General features: G+C 38.4%; 1 protein-coding gene across 8 annotated transcripts in view; it reads right to left on the bottom strand.

The window, feature by feature from the left end:
- Nucleotides 1-17,286, bottom strand: part of DACH1 (dachshund family transcription factor 1) — a 510,801-nt gene that overhangs the window by 2,649 nt on the left and 490,866 nt on the right. The gene's annotated exons all lie outside the window — the stretch shown is intronic.

Genomic DNA, 17,286 nt, shown 5'->3' on the forward strand with positions numbered 1-17,286 from the left:
CCTCATCCTGACAACATGGTGGAGGAGTGGTTCTACCAAATGCACCTTCAACCCAATCTCACTCCTACCCTTCCTTATCCTCCCTTCTTTTGAAGCCCACTCTATCTGCATCTACTCTCTCTCCAAACTCCAAGTGGCCATCATATACCGACCTCCGGGCCCGGCCACAGCCTTTATTGACCAATTCTCCACCTGTCTTCTTCACTTCTTCTCTGCTGACATTCCCACCATCATCATGGGGGACTTCAACAACCCTACTGACACCGCCGAGTCAGAAGCCTCAAAACTCCTGTCGCTTACTTCATCTTTAGGACTTACTTAGTGGTCCTCCTCAGCCACCCACACAGACAGACATACATTAGACCTCATCTTCACTGTCTCCGCTCCTTATCTAACCTCACAACCTCCCCTCTGCCCCTATCTGACCACCATCTTTTCACTTTCTCACCACTGCCCTCCTCACCTGTCACCCATGCCGGCAACTAGCGCACCCCCGAAGAAACGTCGCACATCTAGACACTCACACACTCTCTGACTCTATTCTACCACAGACATCCATATCTTCACTCCACAACACAGACAAGGCCACTGCTTTCTACAATGGCAGTCTTGCATCAGCTATTGATGCAGTTACCAATCTCATGCAGCAAATCAATATACAACCCTGGCACAATAACCTCACTAAGGAGCTTCAGCAAGTGTCCACGTTCACAGGGCGGCGTTGGAAGAAAACACATTCGCAAGATGACTTCACTGCATTCAAACAAGCAGCACTCACAATCAAATCAGCCCTCACCTGTGCTAAACAGGGCTACTTCACAACCCTCATATCTTCCTTATCCTACAACTACAAACAGTTATTCAACACTTTTATCTCCCTCCTCCGCCCACTACTGCCCTCTCCGTCCTCCCTCATCTCTGCTGAGGACTTTGCCACACACTTCAAAAATAAGATTGACCAAACAAGGCATATCTTTTGTGTTCGACCACAACAACCCCTTTGTTTACCAAAAAATTGCCCTTCCACCACATAACCTCCCTCTCCAACATTACAGAAGGAGAGCTTACTCATCTCCTCTCCAAATCACACCTCACCACTTGTGCACTTGAACCCATCTCATCTCACCTCCTCCTCAACCTCTCCACCACAGTTATCCCATCCCTAACCCATCTCTTCAAACTATCACTAACTTCTGGTACCTTGCCTTCTGCTTTCAAACATGCCATAATCACACCTTTCCTCAAATTGCCTTTCCTCGACTCGACTGCTATGTCCAGCTATCGCCCCATATTGCTGTTCCCATCTGCTTCAAAAGTCCTTGAGCAGCATATACAGAATGAACTTTCCTACAGACTCTCATCTAACTTGCTCTTCGACAACCTACAATCTGGCTTCCGTCCTCATCATTCCACTGAAACTCCCCTGACCAAAATTACTAACAACTTACAGCCAAAGCTAACAGACATTTCTCTATACTTCTCCTTCTAGACCTGTCCTTTGCCTTTGGCACAGTTGACCACTGCCTCCTAATACAGATCCTTTCTTCCTTTTACGTCAAGGACCTTGCCTTCTCCTGGATCACCTCATACCTTTCCAATCGCACATTTAGTGTCTCCCACTCTCACACTACCTCCTCATCCCACCCTCTCTCTTTTGGAGTCCCTCAAGGCTCTGTCTTAGGACCCCTACTCTTCTCCATCTATAACCTTGGTTTGGGACAACTCATAAAGTCCCATGGCTTCCAGTACCACCTATAAGGTGATGACACTCAGATCTACCTCTCTGGCCCAGACATCACCTCTCTACTGTCCAGAATCCCGGCATGTCTATCAGTCATATCCTCCTTCTTCTCCTCTCACTTCCTCAAGCTCAATGTGGACAAATCTGATCTCATCATCTTTCCTCCATCTCATGTATCTTCCCTACCTGATTTATCTATCACAATAAATGACATCACTCTTTCCCCTATACCGGAAATCCGAGGCCTCAGAGTAACCTTTGACTCTGCCTTGCCCTTCAAACCGCACATCCAAACTCTTTCCACCTCTTGTCGCCTCCAGCTCAAAAATATTTCCAGAATCCATCCTTTCATCAACTCTCAATCTACTAAAATGCTTATGCATGCTCTCCAAATTTGCCGCCTCGACTACTGCAACATCCTCCTCGGTGGCCTACCTGCTAACACTATTGCACCTCTACAGTTTGTCCTTAACTCTGCTGCCCAACTAATCCATCTTTTGCCTCGCTACTCCTCTGCTTCTGAGCAGTGAGGTGAGTATTATTTTTTTTCTCTTTACAGGATGTGGGTATTTTTATAATAAAGAACATTCAATTTGCATCAAATAACTTTGATGTGCATCAAATTTTTCATGGAAAATTCAAACAATCTGCTGAACTTGAATCTTAGCATATTCCCTCATCTCTAGTGTCTATCCTTACCTTTCTGTGATCTTCCTTAAAAAATGATTTTTATTATTTCATTATATAGTTTCAATATATTATAGCATAGTTAAAGAACCTCCCAATAGGTACAGAAAGAAGGGATACCGGACCCTACGCGTTACGCCACCACTTTGGCTTCCTCAGGGGTAATTTCACATTGGGAGGTGTACATTTGAGGTGTGAATAAGTTCAAGTATTAAGAATGTATTTCCTTTCTTTTGGGCACTTTTGCCCTTAATGCTGCCCAGTGACTCTAACTTGACCCTTGAATTGATACATATATCTATATTTTTTTGTTGGGGATATTCAGGTATTTATGCCACTTCCTATTTGAAGGGTATCCTCTAAATGGATATTTATATTTAAACAATGTAATGTTCTTATTTATTGCCACAAGGGAATTTTTTCTTGTTTTTAATGGTTTTTAATTGTATGTTTATCTGTTTTGAATAAAGACTTGTTTTGTATTATACAAATTATTGAATTTTTTATTGTTATCTATTTATTGCAGCATGACTGGTGCCAGTTCACCATATCCCCTTTTTTTTTAACTATTGTATTTTGGGTGTATGGGCAAAGCATCTGCTATATATATGTGAGCGTGGTGCTGGGACTCATGTTCAATGTATTATAGCATGCAGGCAAGAGCACTAACAGGCAGTAACTCACAGTACAACCACTGGGAGGCCACACATTGACACATTTACCATAAATACCTCCCAACTATCACAAAATTATTATTTTTTCAAAGCTGATCATTTAAATCCACTCATATCAGGTTAGGAAAAGCTGAGTGAAAAAATAAGGATTCATGTATAGAAGTTGCCAATTCTCTATGAGCTTCTTTATAATAATAATCTTTATCTTTATATAGTGCTAACATATTCTGCAGTGCTTTACATACATTATCGTCACTGTCCCCATTGGGGCTCACAATCTAGATTCCCTATCAGTATGTCTTTGGAGTGTGGGAGGAAACAGGAGAACACCCACACAAACACAGGGAGAGCATACAAACTCCTTGCAGATGTTGTCCTTGGTGGGACTTGAACCCAGGACCCCAGTGCTGCAAGGCTGCAGTGCTAACCACTGCGCCACCGTGCCGCCCATATTTTTTAACCTGTATTATATAACCTCAGTCAGTAAAGATACTACAGAAGATTATCTGCAGTCAAATGAAGGGCCATAGATTAAAAAAAATTGTGATATTATGTAAATTTAAATCACAAAGGAAAAAATGCAAAGAGCAAAATTACAAACTGATATTTGTGGATATCTATGGGAAGAAATGCTTAACTAACATTCTTAATTCCCAAGAATAAATTAATAGCTTGTACACATGAGCGAAACTGTTAAAATTCGACTCACCAGATTCACTCGGGAAATACGATTCGCACTGAATTTAATCAAATCAAAACAAATTGCTAGTGAAAGCTGTTTATTCTACTCTGACATCTCTCCAGACCCCAGACACTAATAATAGAAGAAGTTAAAAAATATTAAACTCATCTCACTGCTCACCTGTCCTGGAACAACAGCTCCCAGTCCTCCTTTGGTTCGCTTCCTCCTCTACTGTCTCGCTTCTTCTCTTCCCTTGAAAAAAGCTGCCATTTTGCTTTTTTCAAGGGAATCAAATCTCAAAAAATTGAACTTCTGGTGAAATCTGATTTTTTTGTGTATTTTTTTAAGCAAACTTAATTTACTTTGAATCAAATCATTTAGCTCTAATTCCTTGTAATTTGGAACAAAAACTAAGCAGTGACCAGTTATATGACCAACACAACAGTATTAAAGGGGGTTTCCCACAAACAATAGCTAATTTTAATCAAAATATCTTGGAATAATAATACGTTCCACAATTAGATGTGTTTAAATAAAATGTTCCTGTGCTGAGATAATCTTATAAATGTGCTCCTGCTGTGTAATGGCGGTGTCTGACTTTGCAGGAACTTTTGTTTGTGGGAAAACCCCTTTAAGTATTAAGTACATTTCTCCTAACCACATGCAGATGAAGCAGTGTTCAGGTTGTCAGATGTAGCACTGAGTTGGTGGACATAGTGGACTCTGTTTTCTCTTGTGATTTTTAGCAATTATAGCATTGACCTTTGACACTTTTGCTAGATTTATTTTACTTGCAGGTGCAAACATTTCTAAAAAGGTTCCATGCTTACTCCATGAATTATAATAATCCTATAGACGTCCTTGTTTAAACTGCTATGGTCTCATGAGAGTGAAACCTTAAACACAAGCCTGAATGGTCCCATGTAAAAAACACTAACCCAATTTTTAGCATTCTGCTTGATTTCTAATGCATCTGTCCCCTCAACTTTCCACCAATGGTCAGGTAACTCTGGGATTAAACACCTTTGCATCTGGAGATATCATTATCTCTGTAATATCCTGATTGTTTTCTCAATTTTCGTTATGTGCTTTCCAGTCAAGATTTTTATCACACTTCTTCACAGTCATTACAGAAATATAGAACGTAAAAATAATGATAGGTAAAATACTCACAGACTTTAACCCCTTACAAAGAACATATCACCTTTTTGGTTTTGTACACAGTACCCCTGGCCTTTAAAACATTTTCATAGCTTGAATTTAGATTGTAGCTCATTCTGCAAATTTTTATGGATGAAAAGATACTTATGTAGTCACAGCAAGGTCATTTGCTAATTATCATCTAAGTACATATTGCTAAAAGGCATCTTTTTTGTATTAAAGAGGAGGTTCAAGTTTGCATTTCACTGAGAGCTCCATCACCATCTCAGCTGCCACCTAGCTGTCTCGGATTCTGTCGGCTATCAGTCCGCAGTCCCAAAGACAATGAGTGGGACAGTGGGGCACATGCTCAGTTTCAGCTCCGCTGCTCTTCAGAGTCCCATTCTTTGATCACTGCAGATCAGCTAGTTATCACCAATCCTGAGGATTCATTACTTTTAGGCCACGTGCACATGTTGAGTATTTGGTCAGTTTTTTACATGAGTATTTGTAAGCCAAAACCAGCAGCGGGTGATAAATGCAGAAGTGGTGACGTGTTTCTATTATACATTTCCTCTGATTGTTCCGCTCCTGGTTACAAATACTGATGTAAAATACTGACCAAATATTCAACATGTGAATGTGGCCTAAAAAGTTTTACAAACTCTTTTACTACTAAATCAAAGCATAGATAGAGGAGATACATGAGTAGCAACTGCACCCAATTAGGGGCCAAAAGTGCCTCTACCACATAAGAAGACCCAAGTATTACACAATTATACACATGGCATGCGGAGGACCCTGTTACAGTATTTGCTTTGGGGCCAGGAACTTTAGGGAAGCCTAAAATACTTACATTACTACCTCCCAAATGAAAACAATATCTATTAAAACAATAGAAATAATTACTTTTCTTAAATTTGACAGAATACAAGACAAATTCTGGTACTTCTGGAAAATTGTGTATCTAACTAGCATGCAAGCATTTGTTCATTAACAATCTTCATGGCTTACTCATCTATGCCAAGCCTGCTTTTATGTGGATGGGGTCAGAACAACCTGTGTCAGATCATTTTGTTGGTAGTGGTGAAACCAGATAAGTGTTGATGATATCTTAAGAATTATGAGTGTCAGTAAAAATCATAATTCATATTGCAGGCTCAAGTAAAAGATATGCAAATAGGAAAATTAAATAATAATTTCAATCTGCACCTGGATAGATACACAAAGTTGTATATATTCCATTTTTAAGAAGCATTGAAATAGAAAATGTATTAAAATATGGCATCACCGTCTCTGGGCAGTAAAGAATTTCTACTATTGCTCTTCGTGTCATGTATTGTATCTCTATCTGCCAGCAGAGGGCAGCAGAGCGATCATGTAAGAAATGAATGTCATTACTACTGGTAAATGTGAATAGAGCATTTGCTGGGCCAAACACTAAATGTAAAATTCTTAAAGAATATACTTAGAAATATACTTTTATTGGTAACTACATTAGTGGAAATTTTGAAGATGATATTGCCAAAGTCAAGACATTACTGCTATCAGGCTCCCAGACAAAAAAAAGTGCGGGAAGAAAAGCAACACAACTTTTTAGGGTTTGAAAGTTACATTGTCAAAATGAAATACTTAAAGGGGTTACAAAAAACTGACAATTAAAGGGGTTGTCTCAGGTTCTTAAATGGCTAAAACTGCAAAGCGCTTGCAAAAATAATTTACATCGTATTTCAAAATCTTGTTCATTCTCTAGAATGGAGGGATTTAAATTTATAGTGTACTGCACAACACCTAGGTTACCAGCTACCCCACAGTCTGAGTGTCTTGTTACCTAGGCAAAGAGGGTGCGCCATGCAGGCGACGTGCTTTAGAGCCTATAAGCCCTGCGCTGAGTTGACCAGATCGCTGGTCCGGCCAGCTTCAATGCGTCTGCACTTCTTCCATGCTGCGGAGGAAAAGCCGCATGTGCTAACAGAATGAGAGAGTGCTCCATTTGGACCAGCTGCATGACTGTCTCTAAATTCCTTTAATGTACGCTACAAATTTAGACCATATTTAGCTTTTTTTTTTTAAATGCTTTATTTGTGTCAAATTTAATATTCTAGGGCCAATGTAATCCCAAGACTGTATGCTATGCACAAATATTATACATTTTTTCTCCCATTTTTACCTATTTTATTTAACTTTTCCTTATATTTAGTAACACTTATCACACATGGCCATATTTTAGAATATCTTAGTCCTATATAGTCGTAAAACCATAGAACTCTGCTCGCCTTATCGTGCCCCATCATCCATTCTACACCCCACTGTTTACTATTGGTAGCACGGGAGATATTTCTGTGGTCTGAGGAAGAGGCTGAAAGGACAATAATATGATCTTTATGAATCACTTATTCTATAAAATAAGGTTTATAATATACTGTGAATGGTGGGTGTTCAGATAAAAAGTGATATAACAGAGGTATGTTCTAGTACTCATAGATCATATAACGAAGGAATAAATTCATTATTTGTAACTTGCAAAACAAAAATCTGTAGCGTTCCAGCTTTTCTTTTGCACATACAATGCTAAATTACTGGTAAGAATAACTAAACTTTCATTTAAAAAAAAAAATTCCAACATGGAAAGTTATGAAACTTTGCAAATTACTTTATTAGGGAATTTATCTTAATTTCTGTAAAAAAAAATGGAATGTCAGTGATTTCCAAACCCCTGCTTTTCCCTAGTCTAATTTGCCTGCCATCTGGTGCATTGATATCAGGGCATATTCATTTGGAGTACAGATGATGAGTACAGATGATGGCAGTGAAAGGGTCAGCTCAGCCCCTCTATCTCACTAACTCTGGGGATGAGCACAAGACTCAAAAGAAGAGACTGGTGATAACCCTTTCAATCCCATCATCTGTACTCCAAATGTCTATCTTCTGTTATCAACACAACTAAAGGCAGGCAAATAGACTGGGGAAAAGCTGAGGTTTTGAAGCTGCTTACATGCATTTTTTACAGAACTGAAGACAAATCACTTAATAAAGTTATTGGAAAAGTGTCATAGTTTTAAATGTTAATTTATTCTTTAATTTTAAATTTTTTTTCATCTGCTTAATCCTGCTAGTTATTTTACTGGACATAAAAACTTTAAGAATACAGCTTGAAGCAGGAATTATCAATTAAAAAAAATATCAATAAAAAAAAAAGAAAATGTAGAATTAGGATTAAACATGCATAGATAAATAGACCGGAGGATATTATAGGATTAGTCATTGGTTTAAGATTTTATTACGTAGATGATTTATTTAGATGTCATTGTTTTAGTATTCTCATGCAAATTAAAATCAGCCATATTTAACTGTTTGGGGGCCTCCCAACTCTTCCCCAAAAATTACATCAGACTAGAGAAGGATTGGGCAATTGGAATTTAAGTTCCCTATTTTTTTGTTCTCCTCCTAGATAGGCCACTGATCGCAAAGTCTAGGAGCAGTTTTTGGCGCCCACTCCACCCCCATTGAAATCATATGAACACCCAGCCGTATTTATCGTATGCATGTATAAGAGAGTCAGCTACTGGCTAAAAGATCATTCTGTCAGCAGCTATCTAAGGTATATGGGATATGTATAAATAATACATTAAAATTGAAATGTACAAGCATGTATAAGAGAGTCAGCTACTGGCTAAAAGATCATTCTGTCAGCAGCTATCTAAGGTATATGGGATATGTATAAATAATACATTAAAATTGAAATGTACAAATATTGAAATTACTGATTGTTAGAAGTGAACATTTGTTTCTCAACAGTTTATGAATATCTACAACATTAGTAACCTGCTAAATTACACTTGAAGGAAAAGAAACTTCCGCTTAAAAACAAATGCCATTTTGAATATTCCCCGAAAAGAAATTGTATCGAAACAAAAATAAACAGTTGTATACTGTAAGCTGGAGTGAAATGGTGCAGAAAGCATGATAATATGTTTGTTCTGTCGACATTTGAAGCTTAAAGAGGTTTTTGAGAAGACTTCAATTATAAAAACATTTAAAACACACAAAGTTGCACAATTTTTATTTTAATGAAGATGAGAAGTTCATTAAAGAAGATAAATATTTCATTAGATGTTAAATAAAACAAAGAGATTTTTTGGCTTCTCTCAGCACAAAATTCCTTTGAAAGATTAATTAATACATGCAAATTATGCAAATTAGACCCATGCAAATATTTTATGAAGACAATTAAGGGAACCATTAATTACTGCTTTTTTTGCTTCACTGAGATTCATTCATTTAATTTTAATTTCACTTTAACTGTTTTGATGTATAATCTCGCAGCTAAGAACTTTATCTTTCCTAGTGGGTCACTTAAACGTATATACATTTCATCAAGTGCAAAGCAATACAGAACGTGAGGAAAGGTATTCTCCAGACCATGCTCTCTATTAAGGGGGATGTCTAGCACAATACAGTCCTAGAAAGAAGTAAGCAGAATGAGAACGTGAGCTCATTCTTGGCTGAGGTTCAACTGCTGGAAAAGCAATTAATTTGCTTTGGCTGTTCTAATATAGGGGAATTAGAAAGTGTGACACAAGACAAATAGAAATAATTAGTTCTCCAAAATGATGTTCTCATTAATATAGTTTGAATATTTGAAATAATAATAGAAAAAAATATTGTGCTATACTGCTTTATCAACATATTAATGCAGTGCGTGATAACACAATGTACCATTTGACTTCAGTTTGACATTAAAATATCTCTTTTCCAGGAGTGATACTGGCTCTAAGTTGGCAAAGCTACTGAAGAGTGTTAATTATAATGTTATGGTTAGCATATAAATCAATCTTGAGTTGCATTATAAAGTATCTAGCAGTCATAGAAAGGTATTATTGTATTTTTTTCACAGGTCAGGAATGAAGAATGAAGAAGATGGGGCCCCATAGCACAAATCTAAATTCCACCTTTCATATTAGAATCCTGGGATTGCCACCCATAATAGAAGGGCTTCTTGTTTCCCATCTACAAGTATGTACTTTCCATGCCATTTGCCATCTGGGATCAAGGAAGCTGGGTCCAATAAGTTTAGGTACTTTCTCTCTAAGGATCCCATACCAGTTGTGTAACTTCTATAGATCATCCTTTAGTCATGTAAATTGTCTTCACTAGATATGGCCAGCTACTGTATTCTGGGAATTTCAGTAGCAGGACTCCTAGCACACGAGATTACAACCATTATAGAATTGTCCCATCATGGACATTTTTGGCATAACCAAAAAATATGCCATAATTATCCACGGCTAGGTCTCATACTTATCTTGAAAACAGAACCCGTGTGTGCTGCTGGGAATTAAGAGGTGGCTGTATAGTTTTGGCTCCCTAGATTCCATGTAAAAGAGTAATAAAAAATTGCAGAGAGCTGACCTGTTGATAAGGGCAAGCAGAAAAGAGTATGTGATTTACTCTTTATCATTCATTTAGATAAATATTTCATAGGCTGGAAACTACCTCTAATATCAATGCCTTGCTTTACACCTACTATTTATCTCCTTAGAATTTAGTAGGTCGGATTATTGCAAGATAAACAATAGACAGCAGATAATTTTATACCAAATGTCATTAGATGTGATATAAAAGTACACTGCTTCATATGACACATTCAGTTCTGATTCATACAGTAACTCTTAGTCTGTATAGCTTGTATAAAAAATGCCCTGTAAAATGCTTCTTAAGTGGGAATTGTGAGCTACATATAATGTATCAATTCTAGCCTATATATTGAGGCATGATGCACGTGGTGTAATATGACTGTGCAACCACCAAGTTTAACAGAAGCATAAGGCTCCTTCACATGTCCGTTTTGTATGTCCGTATGCAGCCTGTTTTTAAAGGGCCGCAAATACGGACATAAGCACACCCATTGTATTCAATGAGTGTGCACAAAGGTCAGGTTTTTCACACGGACCTTGTGTCTGTGTAAAAAACACGCAGACATGTCAGTTTTTTTGCACAGCACGCACATGGATGACATCTGTGTGTCATCAGTATCATACGTACTGGTGCCTGGGAATCAGCGGTATAGTTTGCACTGATCCTTGGCGCCAGCTGCAACTCTCATCTTTGTCCCCTGTTTGCGCTGAGATCAGCGCGAGCAGGGGACAATGTTGAGAGTTGTATTCAATCCCCGCTGTCTTCATTGTGTGTAAAATGAAGAATAAAATAAAAAACACATTATACTCAACTAACACCTAATCCACAAAACCATTGTCCCCTGTAAAAAATGCATGGAGTGATTCTACTCAGCTCTTCAATGTGAGCGGTCGGCTCAAGGCATCGCTCATGCTGATGAGCAAATGTCGCACAGATGGATTACGGCGTGGGACACTATGGATTCTTTACGCTTCGAACATGTGATGGATATTGTTGTTTTTAATTTTTGTTATTTTACAGGAGACAATGGCTTTGTGGATTAGGTGGTACGTGAGTATCACTGTGTTTTTTATTTTAAATTAAATGTGTTAAACATGGTGTGGAATTTTATTTCAAATAAAATATTTTTTTACAGGCTTTGTGTTTATTTACAAACTTTTACTATAAGGTTAGTAATGGGGGTGTCTTATAGACGCCTCACCATTACTAATCCCTGGGCTTCATGCCAGCTGCCAATACAAGGCTGACATGAACCCCAACCCCATTACCCCACTTGCCACAGCACCAGGGCAAGTGGGAAGAGGCAAGTATGAGTGCCAGATTTGGCGCATCTTATTGATGCGCCTTTTCTGGGGCCGCTGAAGGCTGATGTTATTTGACTTGAAGAGGGCCAGGATCCATGGCTTCTTCCCTGGCTATTAATATCAGTCCGCAGCTGTCGGTTTAGCCGCTACTCACTAGATTTTATAGGGGGACCCTACGTCAATTTTTCTCAGGGTCGCCCTGTAATCTAGCCAGTAAATGCTAATCAAACAGCTATGAACTGTTATTAATAGCCAGGGAACATTTTTGGTTAATGGCCCCTTTCCTGGCTAGTAACATTAGCCCCCTGTGGTTGGCTTTCCCTCTGCTGGTTATGAAAATGATGCGGGAGCCCAGGCCATTTTCTTTATTTAATTCTTCATTTTACACTGGATGTACTCAGCGGGAGCTGAAGTTGCCTTCAGCAGCTGGAGTCTGGGATCAGCACAAACTGTACTGCTTTTCCCAGGTGTCGGTACGTGTCACACAGACATAAGGATGGCACACGGATGTGTCACACGTACATACGGACGTCACAAGTATGCCACACGGATGTCACATACAAACATACAGATGGCATACGAACACGGACCATGGAAATTACCAGTACTGTTTTTTCCTGTACAGGAATCACCAGGACATGTGAAGGAGGCCTTAGGGGTATGTTCATATGTTTAGTATTTGCAGCAAATTTTTCTGATGCAAAAACCAGAGTGTTGGCAGGAAAGCGATACATTAAATAAAAGTTTTCCCACATTTTTTATATATTTTTGCTTATGTTTTTTCCCCCCATTCATTTGAATGTATGAAAAACACTGCAAAAATGCAGAAAGAACCGACATGCTGTAGATTTGAAAAAAATATTTGAAGTTTCAAATCTCAACAAAGAAATGAAAAAGAGAGCACTGCTATGCATCTCAAAAAATATATATTCATTTTATTAAAGACATTTTAAAATAAATTACGTACAGGACAAGGTATCCAAGAAACCAGACTAGAAAACACCAGGTACAGGGTAGGATAAGTATGCAGACCACATATGTGATAATACTGATCTCAAAAGCTCAACAGAGATGAGGACTATAATTAAAATACAGTACAGACCAAACGTTTGGACACACCTTCTCATTTAAAGATTTTTCTGTATTTTCATGACTATGAAAATTGTACATTCACACTGAAGGCATCAAAACTATGAATTAGCACATGTGTAATTATATACTTAACAAAAAAGTGTGAAACAACTGAAAATATGTCTAATATTCTAGGTTCTTCAAAGTAGCCACCTTTTGCTTTGATGACTGCTTTGCACACTTTTGGCATTCTCTTGATGAGCTTCAAGAGATAGTCACTGGAAATGGTCTTCCAACAATCTTGAAGGAGTTCCCAGAGATGCTTAGCACTTGTTGGCCCTTTTGCCTTCACTCTGCGGTCCAGCTCACCCCAAACCATCTCGATTGGGTTCAGGTCTGGTGACTGTGGAGGCCAGGTCATCTGTCGTAGCACCCCATCACTCTCCTTCTTGGTCAAATAGCCCTTACACAGCCTGGAGGTGTGTTTGGGGTCATTGTCCTGTTGAAAAATAAATGATGGTACAACTAAACGCAAACCGGATGGAATAGTATGCCGCTGCAAGATGCTGTGGTAGCCATGCTGGTTCAGTATGCCTTCAATTTTGAATAAATCCCCAACAGTGTCACCAGCAAAGCACCCCCACAATATCACACCTCCTCCTCCATGCTTCACGGTGGGAACCAGGCATGTAGAGTCCATCCGTTCACCTTTTCTGCGTCGCACAAAGACACGGTGGTTGGAACCAAAGATCTCAAATTTGGACTCATCAGACCAAAAGCACAGATTTCCACTCGTCTAATGTCCATTCATTGTGTTCTTTAGCGCAAACTTGTCTCTTCTGCTTGTTGCCTGTCCTTAGCAGTGGTTTCCTAGCAGCTATTTTACCATGAAGGCCTGCTGAACAAAGTCTCCTCTTAACAGTTGTTGAAGAGATGTGTCTGCTGCTAGGGCTCTGTGTGGCATTGACCTGGTCTCTAATCTGAGCTGCTGTTAACCTGCGATATCTGAGGCTGGTGACTCGGATAAACTTATCCTCAGAAGCAGAGGTGACTCTTGGTCTTCCTTTCCTGGGGTGGTCCTGATGTGAGCCAGATTCTTTGTAGCGCTTGATGGTTTTTGCAACTGCACTTGGGGACACTTTCAAAGTTTGCCCAATTTTTCGGACTGACTGATCTTCATTTCTTACAGTAATGATGGCCACTCGTTTTTCTTTACTTAGCTGCTTTTTTCTTGCCATAATACAAATTCTAACAGTCTATTCAGTAGGACTATCAGCTGTGTATCCACCTGACTTCTGCACAACACAACTGATGGTCCCAACCCCATTTATAAGGCAATAAATCCCACTTATTAAACCTGACAGGGCACACCTGTGAAGTGAAAACCATTTCCGGTGACTACCTCTTGAAGCTCATCAAGAGAATGCCAAAAGTGTGCAAAGCAGTCATCAAAGCAAAAGGTGGCTACTTTGAAGAACCTAAAATATAAGACATATTTTCAGTTGTTTCACACTTTTTTGTTAAGTATATAATTCCACATGTGTTAATTCATATTTTTGATGCCTTCAGTGTGAATGTACAATTTTCAAAGTCATGAAAATACAGAAAAATCTTTAAATGAGAAGGTGTGTCCAAACTTTTGGTCTGTACTGTATGTCTCGGGCAATACATACATAAACAGTATAAAGTGAAAGATGGTCCAATTGAGTTTTGACTGCAAAACTGACTAAATATTGAATAAAGTGTCTGGTGCCAGTGTAATCCTCATTAAGAGGGAGAGGAAAATGATGCCTTACAAGTAATAATAATCATCGCACATAGTATGAAGTAGTCTTACTTAGTAAGATGTCCGCTGGTGTGCGACTCAATTGGACCATTTGGGACTTGCACATCAGGATTGTTTTCATTTCCCTCTTAATGAGAATTGCACCAGACATTTTATTCAATATTTAGCCAATTTTGCACATCCTCAGTCAACTTTTGACTCAGTTGGACCATCTTGCACTTTATAATGTCGTTTTATGTATGTATTACCCGCGACATATGTTAATTATAGTCCTCTTCTCTGTTTGAACTTTTGAGATCAGTATTATCCCATATGTTGTCAGCATACTTATCCTGTCCTGTACTGGTATTCTCTAGTCCTGTTTTGTAGACACCTTGATCTGAATGTACTTTAGTTTAATATGTCTTTAATAAAAATGAATATATATATTTTTTAAGAAATTTAGCAGTTCTTTTTTATTTGTATGTTGGCATTTGGAATTCTGAAGGCAGATCTCCCATGATGTATTTATGCATATAGTGACCACCTGTGGCCTTCATGTTGGTATTTATTAGAAGTTTCAAATCTGCAAGAAAAAAAATAAGCAACATGGGCATGAAATTTCAGAAATCTCATTCACTTTGCTGGCACTAGGAGAACAAGTTCTAAAAGTGTACTCATATGCTTAAAAAAACCCTCTTACCATATGTGATACATATTATTTTTTCATGTTTCATGGGACACCATAATATGGAATATACATCCAACATACATCGTCCCGAGGAACACTATGTCAGCAAGAGTCTTGTGTGCCACCGGAAAGACTTCCGCACACAACTCTGTCATGTCTATGTGACTTTAAATGTAGGAAGGTTACTGATTACAAAGAATGTGGGCTATTTCAATATTTGGTTGTACTCAAATATTGATATAACAAAAATACAAAAAAATCCTTGTTTTTTCATTTCTTTTCATGTCAATACACAGATAACATATTTCCTTGTCAGTCAAGTGTGATCAATATTCAGTCACAGAATATCAAAGCTCTCTTGATGGTAAAGTTACTGATTTACAATTATTTTTTTTAGCAAGCATGAGAAACAAAAAAAAATCTATGACTTGGACATTGGAATTTATTCCAGCACCATTATAAATATTCTTTTATTTTACACTCGAATGCAAAACCATTAACATTATTAATAAGGTTAACACATGCTTATCTCAAAATAATCATGAAAAGTAAATCCATTAATTGACTTCCATATGTAAAGATGTTGATGGAAAATCAAATTAAAGAGAACCTGTCAGCAGATTTTCAGCAACTAAAATGCAACAATACGGCTTATAAAATGTGTAGTAAACATAAATAAATAAAATGGAGTATGCGGTATGCTAATTGCTTACTTGAAGACATCACGATAGTGCTGGAAGGCCAAGGAAACACATTATCCCTCCAGTTACACCTGACATTGAACTTCTTACATCAATATTAGCTTAGCAGAAATCCCATACATGCATTGTTCTAAGCCCTGCAGGGTCCCATAAATGTGCACTGTGCAGATAAAGCCAGGGATGTACTGATGACTTCACTACACATGCCCAGAGTGTACACGAGAACAGAGCATGTGCAGGAGCTAATTTCTGCTGGAGGTGATCTCTGAAGCCCATTGAGATGTCAATCAGGGAGATGTTGGAGTGGTAAGAGCAAGGATACCTTGGTTCTCCAGCTTTGCCCAGTGACTCCAAATAAGCAGCAATGTCATTTATAGGATGTAAACTCTAAATGTCCTTTATAGGATGACTCCAAGTAAGCATGTCGCTTATAGGATGATTTTCTGCAAATTAGTTATAGTATTGATGTGAATAGGGAATGCTCAATACAATATTTACAAGCTTTGGAGCATCATAACAAAGGTTTAATCATTGAAAATTTACTGGTGGGTGCCTTTTATTGTTGGGGATTTATCATTCACCATACTATGCAACCTAGTTTTATATAAGAACCAGAGTTGACCAAGACTTAGGTATTGATGACCGACCCTTAAGATTGGACATCAGTATTAGAGCAGAGCGAGTCTGACACTCTCCACCCCCACCAATTAGGTATTTGCAGTGTACGATGGGACAGCACACCTCCAAATACTGTGTAGTGGCTGTTCTCAGATGCTGCAGCTCAGTGACCTCAACAATATCAAAGTCCTGGAAAACCTTAAAAATGTTTGTTCTGTCCAAGTGCGGGAACATAGACCACCCCAGAAATCATTCGTCATTGGAAAGTGGCATATTACAACACATTTTTATTGTATCACTTAATTCAGAAGTAATTAGTCAAGCCAAGCTTACAGTAATAGCTATCAACCCCGGTGAAATTAAGGGACCTGAGCATAGGACATTTCTTACGATGTCCATATATTCTAACTGGACATAATGAAAAGCGTTAATTGGGAACAACCTCTTTAAAGAAAAATTCCATAGACATAAGTAAATTAATTCAAGGAAAATTGAATTTTCCTCAAAAGTTAGAAAAAACTTCAGGTTCATGTGAATCCAGCAAAATGAGAGCTGGCCAGCCACCATTGTTTTGAATTGTCAAAAGTTGGAAAGAGGTTAAAAATATGATACTCTCTGCTCATTTTTCCCACAACCACGGCTCACATCTGTTTTCCTCACTTGAAATCCTCTTTGGGCATGTTCCTTTTTCACTAGGACTTCAGGTGGCGATTAAGCCTTTGACATCACAACACATGTTATGACTAGTGTTGAGCCACCCCCGTAGTGTTCGAGTTCGGTTCGGTTCGTCGAAC

This window comes from Phyllobates terribilis, unplaced genomic scaffold, assembly GCF_046119375.1.
Source record: "Phyllobates terribilis strain yellow unplaced genomic scaffold, ASM4611937v1 Scaffold_2__4_contigs__length_985480577, whole genome shotgun sequence".
NCBI lineage: Eukaryota > Metazoa > Chordata > Amphibia > Anura > Dendrobatidae > Phyllobates > Phyllobates terribilis.